A 19,517-nucleotide genomic window follows, 5' to 3' on the forward strand; every position below is an offset into this window, starting at 1 on the left:
TACTGTCTGAAATCTTTTTCTGGCAGAAAAAAGCAATGAAATATACAAAAAACCTAATATATATATGGGGCAAAATGCCAGAAATGCTGAGAACAGTGCCCTTCTTTCTAGTACAGGACAGACTGGATATCCAGAGATGAGAATAAAAACAGAGCATAATTAGGGTGATGTTTTGTTGTTAAATTGTTGGAATAACTGATAATCTGCAATCTAGGGACTTCTCAAGGTGTGAGTTGTATCTTTACCTTGGTGTTTTATTTGCCAGTGGTCATCATTTCTTTCACAGTCTCTATGGTCCAAAATTGTACAGGATTTTGTGGATTGGAAGAAACACCTCTCTGTGCACAAAGTTATTAGAAAAGGTGGTACAATCTCAGAACAGCCTGTTATTATTTCCTAGTCAGTGATACTGCCAAGTGTGTAGGAAGCTAAATTCTTCCTGTACAAGGATTTCCATTAATTTGTACATTAATTTCCACTATGCTGAACAAAATCACTTCCTGTCATGGGGTGGTCTTTGTTTTCTCTCTGGGTGTATGAAACGACATAGTAATAACTCTATGGATAGTGCAGTTGCTCAGGACTGTCCTTTTCCAGAACTCTGGACTATGTGGCGTTCAGGATTGCACTGGGAATTCCCCCTCCCTCCCTTCCCCGCTGTATTTGAGTCCTGCCCACGATTTATAGGAGAATGGGAGTCTTGACATTCAGAACACAGAAATGTCTATTGCTTATTTCCCAGTAGAACTTTTGACTTAGAAGATTTAGATGCTTTCTCTTATTAAATTGAGTGAGTACTTCAGTGTTTTCAACTCAAAGCCCATCAACATATCTTCATATTTTGTCAAGGGGCCCATCTGCCAATTCTCAGTGGAAGTGCTGTTAGCAGCGCTGGTAATCCAGCATGGTGGTCTAAGAAAAGGATAGGAGCCAGACGTTTGTGTTCAGGCTCCAGTTTTCTCTTGTGTTTGGCTACAGTTACTGAAACCAAGGCTTTAAAAAAAGAAAAAAAAAACCTACACAAAACCTCTGTATCTGGTTTGTGATAAATAAGCTTTTCACCCCAACATCAGAAAACTCCCTGCCCCATCCACTTCTGAAGATATTTCTTAGCTTTATGCCTGTTTCTTGATCTGTTAACTTTCAATGGTGCTGTATTTATTAAAGCAGACTTGGCTGTTAGGTAGATGTTTGCAGTGCAGTGGTTAAATACGAGAAACTAAATGTGTGGATGGCAGAATAGGTAGTTAATTTTGGTCTGTAATTGCAAACAGAGAGTAGAGTAGGAAAACTTGTACAAAACCAGATCTTGTATTTCAGATTTGAATCTCTGCCATTAAATCTCTGTCTCTGTTACTCATATGCGACCTCAGACATCATACCCTGCTCTGGCTTCCAGCTCTTCCCCGCTGTCACTACAGTGGCATTTGCCTGTTTCTGAGGTGAGAGAGTGAGCTGGAAGTGTGGCGTCCTGCAGCTCCATTCCTGATACAAAACACACTTCCCACCTTCAGGACACCCCTGTAAGTCTTCTGCTTCTTAGCCTTTGTGTTTCTCCTGCCTCCACGTGACTGCAAGCCCTTTCTTTTAAGAAAAGTTTTATGTTCGCGTTATTAATTTTGACCCGATTATTGTTTGTGAGACCAATAACTGGGAAAAGTCAGCTATTGCTTAACAGCTTTAGTGGTAAATCAGTTCCAGCAGCTCTTTGCTGCTACTCGCAAGAACCCATGTGCTTCTCAGCTAGAAGCTCTCATCCCTCTCTCCTCCCCTCTCCCTCTCTGAGATCTTTTGCTGGATCCATATGTTGCTGAGGATGTAAGCGCTTCAGATGGTGGTTCAATACACAGTTATGATCCAAATTTTTGGCGTCAGCTTTTTATTGCAAGTTGTTGCCTGGCTTGAGGCATGAGAGAGTGGGAGCAGAGAGGGCTCTCTATCATATGTGAAACAAGGAGACGGCAGGCAGCTACTGCAGCAACTATACAACAGTGTTTTTTTGGAGCATGAAAATGGGGTCTGGAGCAATCCCTTGGCCCCTAATCTCTTCCTAATTGATAGCGGTTGCTAGATCTGGGGATTTTAGCAGGGACTCTGATAGTTTTGCTTGGAGGAAGGGTCAGAGTTTCAACCACAATAAACACTGCAGATCAAGTATGGAGCATGTAAAGTGTTTTGGTCTGGCATGAGGCACAAAATCCAAATCTCTGTTCAAAAATAAGGTCTATGTACCACGGATCTTATTCTATACTGTCTTCAGTTTAGTTATCATGTAGCCTAAACAGGTAATGAAAATGTAAGTAGATGTGTTTCTATGAGCACATACAGAGTAAGTGTCCTGATACGCAGCAGTTTGTTTTATATTATGCATAAGTTGATCCTTGCACACAATATTGATAAATGCAAATAAATTTCCAAACTAAACAAGTAATAACTGTAGGAGATTGTAAATGGTAGAGATGCGGGATAATGTCCTTTGACTAGCTCTTTGAAAACATGGAGTTGCAAAGAGAAAAATGAACAAAAAAATGAATTAAAAGAAGTAAAGGACAGATATGCACATGCTTGGGCTTTGTTCTGAGGTGATGCCCACCAGGAACCTCGCAGTATCAGACATTATTACCATACGCACAATTCTACACACAACACTCCCAAATGAAGTGCTGGTGTAGCATGGTCTGTGGGAAGACCAGACTAGAGCATCCCTGGGATATTAGGGCAGCAAAAGGAACAGACCAGTTTAATAGAGAACCAGGTCTGATTCAGCCAAAGTCATTAATTTCTAGTCCAATGTTAACCTTGCTATGCATAACTTGACCATTTGGGATTAAGTATGTCCCCCATGCTCTAGGTTCCACAGGGCTTATAAAATGAATAATAAGGACTAGAGGGACTGCTGAGTGAGCAGAGGAAAAGAGCATAGTCATTCCCTGGGGAGGTGGCTAAAGGCTGGATTTAGTGGGCTGTAACATGCTGAAGCAGCTGGATGGAAGCTTTTCAGGGGCAGTGCTAGAGACTGGAGGTCCCAATGAGATGCAGGTGCCAGACGTGTGTGTGTTTTGTCTTATTCTGGGGTACTCATATAACCTCACAAACTGTGCAGGGAGCAGAAGCGTCTGAAGGCTGGAGGACACACTTAGGAGTCAGGAGAGAGGTGGACTGCATGGTCTCATGTATTGTGCCTCTGAAAGAGAGCTTTGTGGTCTGTTAAATTTTGGATGAGTTTTGGGCCTTCCCGATAATAGTCAGGGAACAAATGAGTGTACAGAGTCCTTCTGAAGGAGAAAAGGATGGAAGTATTCCATGGAGATGTATTAAAGTAAATCCAGAAGTGAACTGATGACTTTACAACTCTCAAGCAAAGTATTCCAGATCATTTGTCTTGTGCAATGGGATCATACATGAAATATGAAAATGTGTACATGACCTTCTTTTAAACTGCTGTGATTTATTACTGCCAGAATGACGGGAGAATGAAGAAGAACTTATGAAGAAATCAATGTTGTATGGGATTGCAAAATGAAGCTAGGTCTGATGAATCCTCTCTGAAACCCTTTAACCACAAGAAGCCTGCTGCTTTTCTCAGATGTTGCAGAGTGGATATCTCATCCACTCCGATTCTAAAAGGCTTTAGCTCTCTGCATGATTTTCATGAAAGTGGAATTTGCCTAATTTGCCTTTTTTTAGTATTAATGTCTTGTGCAATTTTCTGAATGCAGTTAGGTTTAGTTGCCATTAATTTTAGTTGATGAGAAATTGAATAGATGTCTTTATGTTCTCTGGCAGCATAAAACAATCACTTTTTTTTTTTTTCCCAGATAATTCAGCAGCCTTTCTTTGCCCTGCACTGCTAAAAATGTTTTTGTTCAGAAACTACTATGCTTTAATTAATACTTCTCTTTCATATTTATGATTTTACATACATTTCTTCCATTTTCCTCAGCATTCTCAGCACCTTTCTTCTGCAACTGCTGTCTTCAGATTATAGTTAGAAGACAGGGGAAACAAAACATTAGATTTCTTTTTCTTCAGAAGACCCTGTTGATCTGCTGAAGTAAAAAAGCACCTTGAACTAAAAAAGAAAAAGGGATCATGTCTCCTTCAAATTATAACACAATTACTTGTGTTTGGGACAGGACCGTAATGTGACTTCTGGTTTTCATTACTTATCGGTGTTTCCTGTAGTATAGGAATAAATTTATCTATTATTTATAACCAGATCTTTCTTATTTTTGTGAGCTTTTGTGAATAACTTGTTCATCAAGTAGCATGACTGAGACCTTGAGATGCCTCGAGTAGTCATTTTTTTCCAAAAGTACCAAGTTCTCAGGCCTGTGGAGTGATTCAGACCAGGGCCCCAAAATCACAGGTTACCTTTGAAAATCTTTAATGGACTTGAACTTCACTAGAGTTCTTGATCTATCCAAGAATCAGCTTTTACATGTCAGGGCAATGATCTACGCAGACTCAGCCCTTGCCTTTTTCCTGGTGCCACTGAAATATGGGAAGCTTTACTGGAATTGGCGTGGGAGTTTCAGTGTCTTAGCTCTGCTGAATCTCTCATGGCAGTTACTGCTCTGTCGCTACGGAGCTCTCCACTCTAGGGATGTGAGAGCAAGGGAGTGCTTCCCCATGGCCCAGATGATGTCTGCTTACAATAATGTTCCTACCAGAGATGCTGGCTGAAAGCCCTTGTGCATGAAACTGTCTTCAGTAGCATGCTTCCCTTCTTACCAGGAGGGGAGGCGGATGACTTTCTTTGTTTCCCTGAAGCTTGTGGCCATAGGGCTCATGCTGGTCAGACTTTCCCTTGCTTCTGGTTAAATGTAGTCAAGATTATGTAGGACAGGGCTGTGTCCTTGAGGGAGTGCTGTAGGGATTATGTCAATTGCAGATGCGTCTCGGTTTGTGGTAAACCTGGCTGTATGTGGGCTTGACTCACCACTGCTTTGTGGTTATGTATGACAGAGAGGAATTTCTTTTTCTCAGATTTGTTTTTTTTTTAATTAGAAAAACTGTGTTCAGGCAAGCTCGGTTATTTCAGTCAGTTTTCAATGTTTTGATGACAAAACACATCCTGTGATATTTATTATTATTGCTATGTGTTATTGTTACTGCCATCATTTCCAGTCAGACCCATAAGTTTGTTTTGTTTTTATTTTCAGAATAAAAATTTTGCCTTAAGCCTTTGTCTGAAAGCAATGTTTTGTTTTTTTTTTTTTTCTTTGAATCTGATTTGGCAGAGTGCTGTCTTTCAGCAAAGACATAATAGGCTCAGGGGGTACCTTGCTTTGCTGTCAGGGCTTTGGGTCTTGCCTTGGAGTAGATGAGTTGCTTGAAAGGTAGCATTTTGATTCCTCTGCCTCTGCTCCCACACTTTGTTTCACTTTGGAGCATTCTAAATATTAACGTTCATAGTCACATTCCTGTTTTTTTCAGCTGTTCCTAGCTGTATTGATGTTAGCAAGGACTGCAGCTCAGTAACAGTGCATCTCCAGAACAGAATGACTGGGACTGAAGTGCTGATGTCCACAACAAGCACAGTTCTGGGGGTTTACCTTGGACTCTTTGGTACTGGTTGGAGAGCAGTGGATGTGCTGCTGGGTTGGACATTACAATGGTGGTTTTTCTACCCAGGCTGTGAGCCTCAAGGCTGTGTCTGAAATGCAAACCAAAGCATGGTAAGTGGCATAATGAGGACACTTGCTTCAAAAGCTTGTTCCTAATTTGAAACAGAAAGCTAGCATGGTCAGACTTACTTTATTTCTTATGTTCAGTGATTCCTGACACATAGTCCTCTACAGTGAATATTCCTCATGTGGTTAAATCTTCAGGAAAATAGCAGTGCTGTCATGCAAAATTAAGTGCCGTTGGTCTTCCCACAGTCAAAAAAAAACCAAAAAAAACTGAGAAAACAATACAGTATTGGTAGAAGCAACTCTGCAATGTGCATCTGAATATGTGGGAATAATTGTCCCTCCTGTGTTTCAGATCATTAATAAGTCATCTGGAGCAAGTATCTCGTGTGCATTTTTCTTTGGTTCAAAACGTAATTTTCACGTGTTCATTGTCCATCAGCAGTAAGCTTTTTTGAAGTCCTGTGTCACTTACAGTATCAGCAACTCTTTCTACCCAGTCTGGATGATCATCTGCTTACATTTCATCATCACTTCTACACGGACACTACTTCTGCCCTTTTCTGCTTTATCACCTACCTTCTGAGACAAAGCCACAGATGATAATGCTGTAATGTGTTTATTAACTATAGCACAACTTAAATTTGAAAGTGAGAGGTGTCCTCTTATATTCAGAATTGCCTTTATCCATCAATCACCAGTGTAAGTAGAGCTTCAAATCCAAAGAATGTAATGCTATATTAGCCATATTTTTCAGTGTCCATATGTTTATAAGAACAATATGGTCTAGCATGCCTGGATGTTTCTAGTGCATGAAATACATACAACAAACAACCATTAACGAGTTTTAAACCTATGATGCTTATTCAGTCCACTCAGTGCTCTTGAATGTGAGCCAACATTAATTCAAGCCCAGTTGATCCTAATAAGTAACTAAGACCCCATTTCATAAACATGCAATTCTAGCTTGTTATTTCTGGCACTGCCACTAAGTGAAAGTCTCTACCCTCAGAACGACAGAATTAAGGGATTAGAGTTAAACTGAAAATTGTGAATAATTCACAATTTCTTCCATCTCCTTCTCCCTACTGAAGGCAGCTCTAGAGGGAGTTAACAACTGCTCTCAGCCATGCGCCTTTTGTTCTGTGAGTCATGCATAGAAGCGAGACCTGCCAGAGCAATGGGGTTTGCTCATATGAGTGGAGTCTACAGCATAAGATGTGATATGTGATACTTTTTGTAATCCTCACAGATCCACTGGAACCAGGCTGCACTAGGACAATATCTGCACTAAAAGCTACTACTTACACCTGTGCATTGTCCCATTGCGTCCTTCTTTTCAAAAGAAATGTATGGCATTTCAAAAGAACTTTTTTTTTTTTTTTTAATGTAACATTAAGTTAGTGTCATTTCTTACCACCATCCTTCAGGTAGCCTGGAATATGTGTTATACTTGTTCTTTAAACAGATTTTTTTCTTCTGCTTCTGAGATTTTGCAGAAAGGTATTTTATGAAGATCACATGGGAAACTTCGCAGCATGTTTTCAGGTGATACATTTTATTGTGTAAAATCCTGTGATGTAGGAGTTCAAATTAAAACAACGTGACTGAAAAATGGTGTCACAATATAGACATTTCTTACCCAGTCTTTTTCTCTACTGTGCCACTAGATTTCTCATGCGGTGTTGCAATCTGTAGAATTAAGAACAGTAGGATATAGGTTTAGGACAGTGCATTTATGTACTGTACCGGGCCCTGTCATCGGTTCCTCTGGTTCTGTGAGTTTCTGGGCATTATGATGATATGGAAGAGGCAGGAACAGGCTTTACTTTTCTCCTGGAGTGAGAACTGCTTGCTTGCAGTCAGTGTTGCTCTCTGAATCTGCTTTGCTCAATCTCTGAGCCTTCTTTCTAAGGCTGCAATACTCATCTAACACTGCTGTACTGGTGCAGTATTGTGACAAAATAAAAAAGAGAGATCTAGTCAGTTAAAAGTCAGGCTACTAATAGGCTTGCTGCCTTGTTTAGTCAGCATTGGTGACTGAAATTTTTCACTTACTTTCCTCAAGTGATTGCTGATGTGGCCATTGTTCTGGACTTTCTTATTTCTTCATGTGCAATTATTATTTTTATCAAAGCATGTGGGAGAGTACTGTGCTTGCAGCTGTCTGAAGAAAAGGCCGAGTCAGTTTGTAAGAGAAATCAGGTGTATTGCTGTTAAGTTCTGGGTCAGTAGCAGGGCACCAAGTGATTTGGCTTTCTTGAAAAGCAGACTGAGGCTTTTGATTTCTGAACAGAACAGGGGAATGCTTGCAACCCGCAGAGACTGGAGTCTCTCCAGACCTATCTAACATAATGAGAGAATTCTTTGTGAAAAGCATAAAAGGATGACATTTTAGCGGTGAGTGAAATATTTGATTACTTTTTCCATAACTTAAAATAATTGGAATGTTCTTTTGCAATCCCGTTCCCGGTGAGGACTAGGAATGTGTAACCTCACCATATATCTACCTCAGAGACATCTCCAGGGAAGCCTGTGGTGATGCAGAAAAACAGGCTGAAAACTCTTTTTGTTTTTAAGCCTCGGGGAAAAGCTACACGTGTGTTCATCTGGGAGAACTTCCAGAAGATGAATTCTGAGTCACAGCCACAAGTCTGAGGAAAGCCAGCACGGGGCACCAAGGGTGAAAGCAGAGTGCCAGTGCCAGCTTCCTTGTGGCTGCTCTCAGCAGCTTTCCTGGTGGTTCCTCTCTGATTTGGAGACGAAGACCTCTGTCTTGTGAGTGGCAGGTGAAGTTCTGCTGTGGCAGCTCAGCCCCTGGCTCCTGGCTTTCTTGTCTCCGGGTTGATGCTAATGTATTTTGGCTGTGAAGAGTGGGCAAACAGAAAGGGGTTAGGAATGCTCGTAAGTGCTGTGTTAGGATTTCTTACATATTGTACAGAGACACTGAGCAGCTCTGTCACAGATTAGCATCATCCTGATACGCACCATAAGCAACTGCAGCAGAAAAGGACAGTATTGGCCTCATGAAAATGGCAGCTGGGCAGTCAGGAAGAATTTCATGCATAGATAAGACATTTCCATGGAGAGCTGCACTGGCATATAAAACAGAAATAGAGAGGCGTTGGATGATACCCATTTGAACAACTTGGGATTACAGTAGACCCAATCCTTCTGTTTCCAGCAGCACTACATCCCCGCTAGCAAAGTGCTATGTGTGGTTGCTCACTCAGGACAGAAGTTCTGTTACTTGGCATATGTGTTTTGTCACTCTACTCACAGATAGTAATTTTGTGTTTTAGTCTATGTAAACACCAGAAGATATTTTTCCAAAGAGTAATTGCAGCTAGACTTTACTTACATAACATTTCACAGGGACACAGAATACCCTGAATGGCTGTTACTAACATAAGAGTATAAAGCCATTTAAAACTAGTTTCATTGACAAGTTGAACTACATTTTCTAGTATGATACAAAGGAGCTAGTTTTAAGAAGTAAAAAGGCTGAGAAGGGATGGTAGCAGTCATATGTTGATAGAAGATGAGGCAAGCTACACCATCCATGTTTGCCCAAATAATTATTTGCTTCAGTATTTATAAATGAGAATAGGAAACAGATGGTAGAAAGGGAGATGCCCGTCACATTTTTGTAACAGAGAAAGGAGGAAGATTGAGAGGAAATCAGAATCCTACCAAAAAAGGGGAACAGGAAATTAAAATGTCAGACAACGGATAAAACTGTGAGACCACACACAAATATAAAGAGACTTCTCATAGGTTCTCTAGAGCTTTATAAATTTAAGTCTGTTCTATTTTTGCCACCCAGAGATCAGAATAAAGATTAAAAAAAAGAATAGGAAGGCCAAAACACATGCACAGTACATTGAAAATTTCTTCAGAAGTATGTCTGAGTAGTTCAGAGGGATGCTGCTGTAATATCTAGTGAGATGACACAAGGTAGAGGAGATGGATTTTCTGATTTGTTTTTTGAGTTTATTGGCATCTGCATTCTTGTTCTTGGTGCTAAGAATTCAATCTTCTCTCTGTAAAGACTTGTGCTATGACAGGCAAAGGTCTTGCAGACTAGGTTTAACAGGGATATCCGTGTTACATTTGCAGCTGTTCTGAGCACCACTTGTTTTTGGTCTGACCTTACATTTGGCTGTGTGGAGGCCAACTCCACCAGAAGTGCAAGTGGGAGAGGCAAGGAAAGGGAGTACCGCTGGGAAGGAACAACTTTAGAATAAAATACTATACCTAGAATGTCAGATGGTAGAAATAGGAAGATAAATGATTAAAAGGATAGGAAGCTTTCACATTGAACAGATTTGGTGGAAATGTGCCAAGTGTGTTAACTGAAGGTCAGTGATCCTAAATCTGTATGGGAGTCTGATAATCTCTCTGCAGCCTGCATGAAACAGCATGCTCTCCATGCACAGCACTAGAAGACAGCCTAAAAAGCCAAGTGGCTTTTTGTGGAAATCTATTTCTGCCACATCATTATTTGAACAGGATGAGTTTGTAAAGAGGTTCTGAGTCCAGACAGGGTTACCAGTCTCCTCTTGGAATTGCTTCTGATTTTAAATATCCTTGGGAGCACAGGGAGATATCTGCTTTGCCCAGTGCCCTTCCCACAGGGAAGGGCTTACTGCTGCTCTAATCATTTTTTCACATCTCCTCATCTTTATCTGCCCATTGCTTATGTCTCGTCGTATTCGGCAGTCATTGCTGAATAAGGACTGTCTGCTGACCTTTCCTTCAACAGCAAATTCTGAGCCAAGTTGCTGCTCTGCTGAGATATGGCTGTTTTTCTTTCTTTCAGTCTGTCTTTCTTGTGGTAGAGTTTTGTATATCTCGCTTTGATTTTGGCTAAGTGCCTCACAAGCTATGGACTCTGAATATCTGCCTTATTTGGAGAAAAATGTAGGATCTTCAGTTGGTTTCACCTACCAGTATGTTTCCTACTCTCCTTTGACCATTTCTGCTCTGCCAGTCTTCATGTTTTCTTCTATTTCACATGTTTACTGATCCCTCTTCCTTCCTCAGTAAATAGAGAAAATTTTAGTAGTTGGTGTTAATTGCACCTAAGTCCTTCTGCTGATATTTGATGCTCATCCCAGGAAAAAGACATATGCAAGTTCATACTTACACCAGGTCAGCAGATACTGCTGCAAAGGGTTGTATTGGTATGAATAAAATAGCTTACATTAATTGTGAATTTGCACAGGTCTGCACCATAAAAATATTTCCCATTGAATTTTTGCCAATACTGTCAAATTCAGCCTTTTCTATTAGTCTATGTAGACATTCCATAAGGAATAATGTATTGCTCTTCTGACTCCAACAGTAATGCTTTCAGGTTAGTGTAGGTGAATATATCTACAGATTTGGAGGAAAGGTAGGTCCCTCTGTTAGACCACTGAATCAAGATTAAGCCTTGTGGATCAAATGAAGACCACAGTCCTATGGAGAAATGACTTTGCAATCAGCTGTACTTCCATTTAGGAAGTGGCAAACCACTAAACAATATGTGGAGCAAAACGTGGCGTGGTGGAGTCCTTGGCCAATGACAATAAGATGCCTACCAAAAAGATGGGTTTTGTGGTTTCCTCTGTATTGTCTTTTAAATGGAGAAGTGTTGGAAGGACAGGAGAAATGAGAACTCAAATCAGAGGTGCAGCAGTTCAAGGACAATGAGAGTGTCAGATGGATCCTTTCATTTATTTGAATTTTTGAAATGGGACCTTTCCATAATTTATTGGGTTTGTATGGCATTCACTGTAAGCAGATAATGTAGGAACAGAAATACATTCAGTTTTAGCTGGATACTGAAAGGACAAACACTGAGAGCTTTAGCAGGTTCCTTGCCTAGCAAATGGAAACTTGGGAAGCTGGAGTTTCCAAAACATCAGATACAGCCTTGTCTATAGTTGTTAATTTACTGACCATGTGAAGAAATGAGGGACTGTCAGGTGTGGCATGTAACTTGGAGTCAATGTTATTACTGATCATTGAATGAGATCGAACTCACACTCGAAGCAGGGAATGAAGAAGTGCTTTGTGCACTATTCATCTGTCTTTCACCTGACCTTGCTTCCATAAATTCTTTCCAGGGGCTACTCCAAAGATGAATTGCATTTGGTCCATTGACTTTGTGACTTAAAGGTTGAAAAAAAGCTGTGTTACAGAAATGTTGCCTGTGATTGACAAGAAGAGAAAAAAAAAAAATCCAATCTCTTGTCCCAGATATTAATCTTTGTGGGATTTGCCTTATGATTTATTTTTTCAAGAATCTGACAGAAGTTGGTTTGTCCTCAGTAATGGTCAGCCTGGAAAAAATCTTGAAAATATCTACTTCCCTTTCTCTCCACTTAACCAGAAACTGAAAGGAGAAATAACCTCCTGTCTGTGCTGTCCTGCCATTCTTCCTGCCTGTCCCTCTGCACTGCACTCCCACTGGGTTTCTGTTATTCAGAGTTGTCACTGTGATGGATAGGAGTCAGTGCTGTACGCTTCTGTCCTGTAGAAGAAGTGCACTGGAAGACAGGGATGGACGATCGGAGTCAGCACAATGTCCAATGAACTGATGTCTTCTTAAGAATGAGGCTTGCCCGTACTCTTATAATGTGCCTTTCATAACGCTTCCTTCACCTGTGGGGCTCTCAGCCCCAGCCTCTGCACTGCTGCTCCCTTTGCCTCACTCCCCATCCTACCGCACAGCCGCTGCTATCTGTGTGGTCTCTGAAATTCACACGGCTTGGTGGCAACCAGTAGGGAGGGAAAATAATGTGTTTTATTTATTTAGAGTCAAGCACAGTTTAAACTCCATTCTAAATAAATAAAAACTCTTAGCCAGATTTATATAAATAAAAAAGCAGATTTTCCCCTCTCTTTTGGCTGCTGTTGAACAGCCTCGGTTTCAAGACCACACAAGGAGTTGTGTCAGCAGCTCTAAAATGTGTGGTGAAGGCAAAGGTAGGAGGGATAGGAAGGACCTTGATAACTTGCTTTGGGATTCCAATGCATTGAAGCACCTTCCTTGTGTACATAAAGGAGGAGCCTTCACACTGTGGTGGGTTAAAATATTAAATGAAAGCTGGGAGAATTGTATATTTTTGATGGAGGAATAGTTCTGTAAAAGAGAATTTTCTCTTTAGATTGTTCATCTACTCTTTACCAAGACATGTAGATGGATGGTGGAGTTACTACTGTTCAGCTATGCCAACTATTTCTTTCTTTCAGTGTTACTTAGAAGCAATAGAGCACCCATAAAAAGCAGTGATTTGAGGGAAAAGCTTTTACTGTAAGGAGGCTGATCCCACTTGTCCTCTGCGGACTGAGTTTGCATTATGCAAAGGTTCCCAGTTTCCATCAAATGGTGCTCCCACACGGGTGCTGACAGCTCTGTGTCTCCTGTTACAACCATCACTTAGGGGAACTCCAAGAGCAGTTTCATTTTCTAGGGAATGAAATGTATTAGTTATGTCTGCACGAGGTTTCATATCTCTCCTCACTTTCAGACCTGCCAAGCTCTCAGGAAGGGTGACAAACAGCTTCCCTGTGGAGCACCTGGGTTTTGTTACTTCAGCTGAGATGATAACAGGCCCTAAAGCAGAGGTCGTCTCTAAGCAATTCTCCTTGGGGCAGTGTTTGCCCCTCTGCTCGTGGGTGAGAACAGGCTTGAGGACATGGTTCTGCTGGCTGTAGGATTAGACAGGGAGCAAAAAGGGTCCTATTATTGATTATTATCTTGTGACTGGTCAAAGGCTGCTACAATTATGGCCGAAAATTCAAAGAAATGCTCTTGCAAAGCAAAGCCATGCTAGCAGTTCATTACTCTTTCATATTCTGAACCTCCGTGGGCTTGTGGACAAAATGACCAACAGATGCTAGTCACATTGAGGAAGAAATACAAAGAATAATTTTTTAAACATGTCCCTTTATAGCTTACTACACCCAGTTTATATATAAATTTTAACTTACATGTGGTTATATATCCCACAATACTTCTGAGCCATCTTATGAATTGGTGTTTTACTAACAGAACTTTTCCAACTTGAAGATGCAGCTGGGGTCACAGCTTGTCATGGGCAGTGGTGTCAGAATGGCACAAACTCCTAAACTTTTTCATGTAGTACATCTCAAGGCTGGATTGCTGTATGGTGCAATTCACAGCACCTTCTTAAAATAAATAAATAAATAAATAAGCTTTCTGCTATGAAAATAGAGTGTCAGTGCAATGGACTTTGTGTGCAATAAACAGCTTTTTGTGGTTATTAAACACCCCAGCCTTGCCTTACTATGTAACCGGCCTTAAAAGTCATTTATTACATTGTATGCTGAGTTGCTGTGAAGGATATCACTTACTTATTGCAGCATTCTGTGTAACTGCACCAAAGAGACTATTCATTTACACAACAGAGGAAAAAAAAAAAAAAAGATTAACCTGATTGTAAGCTCACCATAGTAATGTGAGTTGTTTAAGGCCTTGAAAATAATTTAACACAAGATATATTTTCAAAAAATGATAGCTTAACTATTAGCTCTGAATCAGAAAGCAGATGGTTTTGCACATCTTGTACTGCTGACTATGAAATGTCACACTCCCCGGTAAGAATGGACTACTGGAGACAGTTTTTCATGCAAATTTATAGCAGAGAGACACAAAATAATGAATACTAACACATCTGGATCTTGGGATTTTGGGTGACGTGGATTTTTAACTCCATTTTAATTATCTTATTGGAATTCAGTGTAAATATTAGTTCTGAAACAATGCAGTAGTTCCAAGAAAAAAAGAAAAAAAAAAAAGAAAAGCTATGGGAGAATATGCTTAAAGAGAATAAACAAAGTAACCTGTTTAATTGTATTCAGGTTAATATGACACTGATTCTGCAGAAAAATAAAGAAAATCTTTCACACACAGCTAGGCAAAGGCCATAAAGTAATTGTTGCCAATGAAGACAGTTTTATTTAAAACTGCACTTGTCAGATAACTAGATTGAATTTCACATTTTGTTGATGAAGCTAAATGTGCTCACAAACTACTCACAGCCTTCATTAACAGATGATGTTGAGGCAATTAGTAGAAGACAAAATCACTCACTCTGTGTTGCAAGGATTTAGAGTGTTGTGCAAAAGCTCTGAAAGGGTTATTGTCATCTCAAGGGTAGAAACATATTTTTGCTTTTTGTTTTCAGGAAAGCCGCCAGGCTAATTGTTAGCACAGTGCTTGCTATTCGTTTGACTCTTTTTCTCTTTATTTGGAAATAAATACGTAGTTATTGTTAGAATAATAGCCTGATGTAATTAAGCTTTATGCTGGGAGGACCTTTTTGCTGACCAGGTGGGATTGTTTGATAAGATACGTTTGGAAGAACAGACATTTTATCACTGTCAAATGCAAGCACTAAGGTCTATATTTAGACCTTTGTGTGGAAGACTTCTTAATGCTAGAAAGTAGTGATCCTAAGAATTTTGAAGTTTGTGGTAGTTACCCGAGTTAATGGGAGCTTTTAGGCTGTAGGAGAATGGATACAGCATTGGATGAGTAGGTGGAAAAAAAGTTTCTAGGACTGGAAAGGTAATTACTATCATGCATAAGAGAGCTGAGCTCTTAATAAGAAAAGCAAGTTAACTTTGCGTGTCTGTTAGGAAAGAAGACAACAAAACAAAACAAAAAAAAGAATGTAATTCCAGGGATGCTATCAGGTCTTTCTATACTTGCTTCAAAATCTGATGCTTGGGAGCCAAACAGAACAAGGAGGCTGATGGGAGTATTTCAAGGCCACTGTTTGTTTGCAAAGAGTAAAAGACTTTTGTAAGATTTTTTTACTTAGCCAAAAAGCCAAACCAAGACCCAGTGAATAGAAGGTGAATTCACATCCACATTCATTAGACATGTATGTATTTGTGTGAATATTTGTGTGATTTTTTTGGGAGGCTTGCGGCAGTGTAACTACAGTTGTGTTTGGGTAAGAATCTTAACTGCTTACAAGAACAAATGAATTCTGCTATTTAGCAGTTTAAATTTATTGCACTTTTGCTTGTACAGTACTTTCGTGCCTGAAGTGCAGAAGTATCCATAATGACTAGTATGGGGTACATAGCTACATCACCAGACTATGTTCAGTGATCTCACTACTGTAACTGACAGTAGAAACCAGCCCTCTAAAATTTAATGTCAATCCTAAAATAATTTTAAAAGGTATTTAAACATATCTGCTCCTCTTATGCACTGCTTGTAACCTGAGAGCATGTGGATAAAAACAGACTTGTCTTTTCTAAATTGAAGACGTTCTGCTTATACCACTGAAGAAACAAACTAAAATATAAGGCAACCAGATGTTTAAAAATGTTGAGAGCCCCCTTTTTTTGAAAGATATCTATGTTAAATAAACACTAAAATGCTATTTTTTTCTGGGTAACTATTCATTTTAAATGGTACCCCAGGAGTTTGTCCAAGGGTCTCCAGGTAACTTATGAGAAAGTACAGTATATTTTGGCTCCACATTCTTTGACTTGCTACAAAGAACTAATTCTTCCCATTAATGAAATAAATGTTGCTGATGTAGATGAATTCACATATTATTTTAAAAGACTAATTCATTCAAGTGGATGCCAAGTCCGAGATGAGTACAAAATTTTAAGAGGCCATCACTGTTGGGAAAAGAGGACCTTGATGAAGCAAGGTACTATTCATCCCCATTCATTCACCAAGTGGAATTTATTCATTTGGGCTTTCTCTGCCCACAGTGGCACTGCCATGACACTAGGAAGTATGGAGTTTCTGGGTTGTTTTGTTGGTAATGGGGCAAAAGCCACCTATTCTGGCATGATAGCAATGGTCATCCACAACAGCCGCAGGTCTGGGGGTCCTTGCTAGGCATACTGGGCAGATTGTTTTTCTTTCAAGAATATATTTCGCTCTTTGGGATAGTGTTCTGACATGGCCTGCATTTTAATTTAATTTGCAACAGTTTATGAGAGAATTTGTATTGAAGTTTTAATATTCCAGTTCCATGGATTAATGCGTGTATGTACATCAGTAATGGGTGGGTTTCTGGTTACTTGAAACCCTCTCTAGAGCATATTGATGTCTGGCTGCAATTTCTCTTCTTTAAAACTTTTGGTAACTAATGTGATAGCCTCTGTGGTTCCAGACAGGAAATAACACTCACTGTCAGCTGTTTTGTGTGCGGTGATCAAAGGTGTGTTCCTGCCCTTGATACCTGAGGATATGAAAGGGGTTACACTGAAAAACTTCTCATCTCTCAAGGAACACGTCTACCTCTAGTGATGGCTTGAAAACTATAAAATATGAGTTGAAGATGCAGAAATTCCTTTTGCCTTCTTGGGAAGCAAGACTTGAAGCTCTCAGCTGGTGCCCATCAGTTCAATGTCAGGGAGTTGTAAAGTGATAAGGAATGTTGCACATGGAAGTGTAACCTGGATATAGCAGAACCAGCTTTAATGCACCTCCTGATGTACCATAGTCAGCCTTCCCAAGGCTCGGTTAGATCCTTGGCAAAGCATAAAGGTCTATTAGCATATTCAGAGCTTCATGATGTTGTGTCTAAGCTACTTCTGTTCCTCATGGGTTAGCTTGTCTGAAACCTTGCTCAGCTATCTATATTCTATGTTGCACTCTATGCAAAAGACAAATGTCACAACTTCACTACTTGACAGAAGTGTACTCCATCCCTATTATGGAGTTAACATCCATGGTCTCTTGGTCCAGCTCAGTGACAACAATAACTTCAAGACGTGGAACTAAATTGCTTTGCTACTGTATGAGCTTTTATGTTATTTAGCTGTGTGAGTGGACATCTGTGCAGGACTAGTTAAACCTCTGAAGCCAAACTGATCATTACTCAATTGGGAAATGATAGTCCTCAGCTATGTAGATAGGTGGCTTTTTTCTTTTTTTCTGTTTATGGCTGGGGAACTTTTGGAGGTTGTTTTATTTTCAGTCACTTGGAGCTCAAATATGAGCTGTGAACCCGCAGAGCAGTGTAATATTACAGATAGTTGGACGTTGCTCATGATTCCCAAAGGCTAAATCACCTCTGGTTAAAATATCAGTTTTCATTGTTAAGGAAATTTGATTTTTCTAAAGAGAGATGTCAAGAATACATGGAAGAAGCTGGCTTATCATTCATGTTTTTGGTAGTAGCTTAGTGATAAAAACAGGCTGCATTTGCAGTACATATGGATAACTTCTTATAATGTATTGTTCACAGATCCCAGGAAAGAAATCTCAGCATCATGCCAATGCAAGTGTTTTGTTATCACTTCTCTTGGGAAAAAAGTATGCAAGGAAAATCATTCATTTGCTGTTTTAAGAGGAATATCTTTACCTTCCGAGAATTACATCTCACAGATGGGTTTGATTACAACCATTAGCTTTTCTGGTGCTGCAAAATATGAGGGCTGCTCCAAAAGTAATGCTCCCTGTTTTATTATGTTGGCCTACGACTTCAGAGGCGAATGTTGGTGTTATGGCAGTAGAGGCTTAACCTTCCCACCAGTATTCCATTACACGTTGTTGCTGTGTACAGATATTAGTAGAAAAGTGTGGAATTCAATTCCTGTGTGACAAATATTAGTAAAAGAGTGTGGAATTCAGTTCCTTCATGTGGGAAAAATGGCACCCACTGACATTCATCTGAATGTTTTTGGAGCCCCAACAGTGGATGTGAGCATGCTGGTGTGTTTCAGCAGTGACAGCAACAGTGGTTCACCTCCATTGGTGTAGATTGTTCTGAGAGCGTCATGAAGGTTGTTGTTCATCGCTGGTGAAAATGCAGTTATGGTAGTGAGTGCAAAAAATTGTGTTTTGTAGCTGCGAATTTCCTCTATTAAATAGTGCTATTGTGCTTTTTGCATCTGCTGTAGTTGCCATGGAAATAAAAAGGAGGCATTACTTTCAGAGCAATCTATGTATTTGCTTCACTTCTTAAGGAGAAAACAAAATGCGGAGCAGATCAAAGACAAAAGATATGAAACATATGTGTTTTGTTTTTTTTTTTTGGCATAAAAAGATTTTTTTTCTGGATATGTCTGTAGATATATGTTAAGAGAGCAACCATTGAGGCTCTTTCAGCAAAGAAATTATTCATTTTGGGGGGCTAAATAAGATAATCAATTTACTCCGTCTGGGCTCTGTCTACAAATTACTCCAGAACTTTTTGTACCAATGCCTTGTTTGTTTGTTTGTTTGTTTTACCCCTCAAACACTTCCAAGAGCCAGGAGGGTAGTTGCTGGAATGTGATTAAGGCTCTAATAGGAAAAGAGTAAATTAACCTCAAATGGATTCTCCCTGCTCCTGCTCTGCATACAGAATGCATGAAGGAGACCATAGCACAGTATTGATATTGCTTCCCCATTGTTGTGTATGTCAGGATCCCTCCCTGTCTATTTAACAAGTTCTTTGTGACTTCCAACAACATCACTGTAAATTAAGCCTACTCCTTGTAGAGTCTTCTGGAAGGTGCAAACTGATGTATTCCCTCAGTTCCTCTTTATGTCAGAAGGAAGTAAGATTGTAAGGTGCTTTGCAGGAGCTATTTAAGAATAGTATCCTGAATTAATTTTGGATTGATTTCAGCGTGTTGTTTTCATATACTGTCTCACACTGTTAAATAATCAGTTTTATGCTTGATGTCACTCTTCTTTTTAACAGTACTGAACTTGCATTGTTCCTGTATAGCCTACGTGCAAAACAGGGAGCATTGGTAAAATGTCAGCCTTTGCATCACTGCTGTATCAGTGGAAGGAAATCAGAAGCTGAGCACTCCCTTGCATTTCTTGGTTCAGATGACGTAGTGCAAGGTGAAGTTTCAAGGTCCAAATTGTTTTCCTATGATCAATGAGGAAAG

Source organism: Phasianus colchicus, chromosome 2 (genome assembly GCF_987193195.1).
Source record: "Phasianus colchicus chromosome 2, bPhaCol1.hap1.1, whole genome shotgun sequence".
NCBI lineage: Eukaryota > Metazoa > Chordata > Aves > Galliformes > Phasianidae > Phasianus > Phasianus colchicus.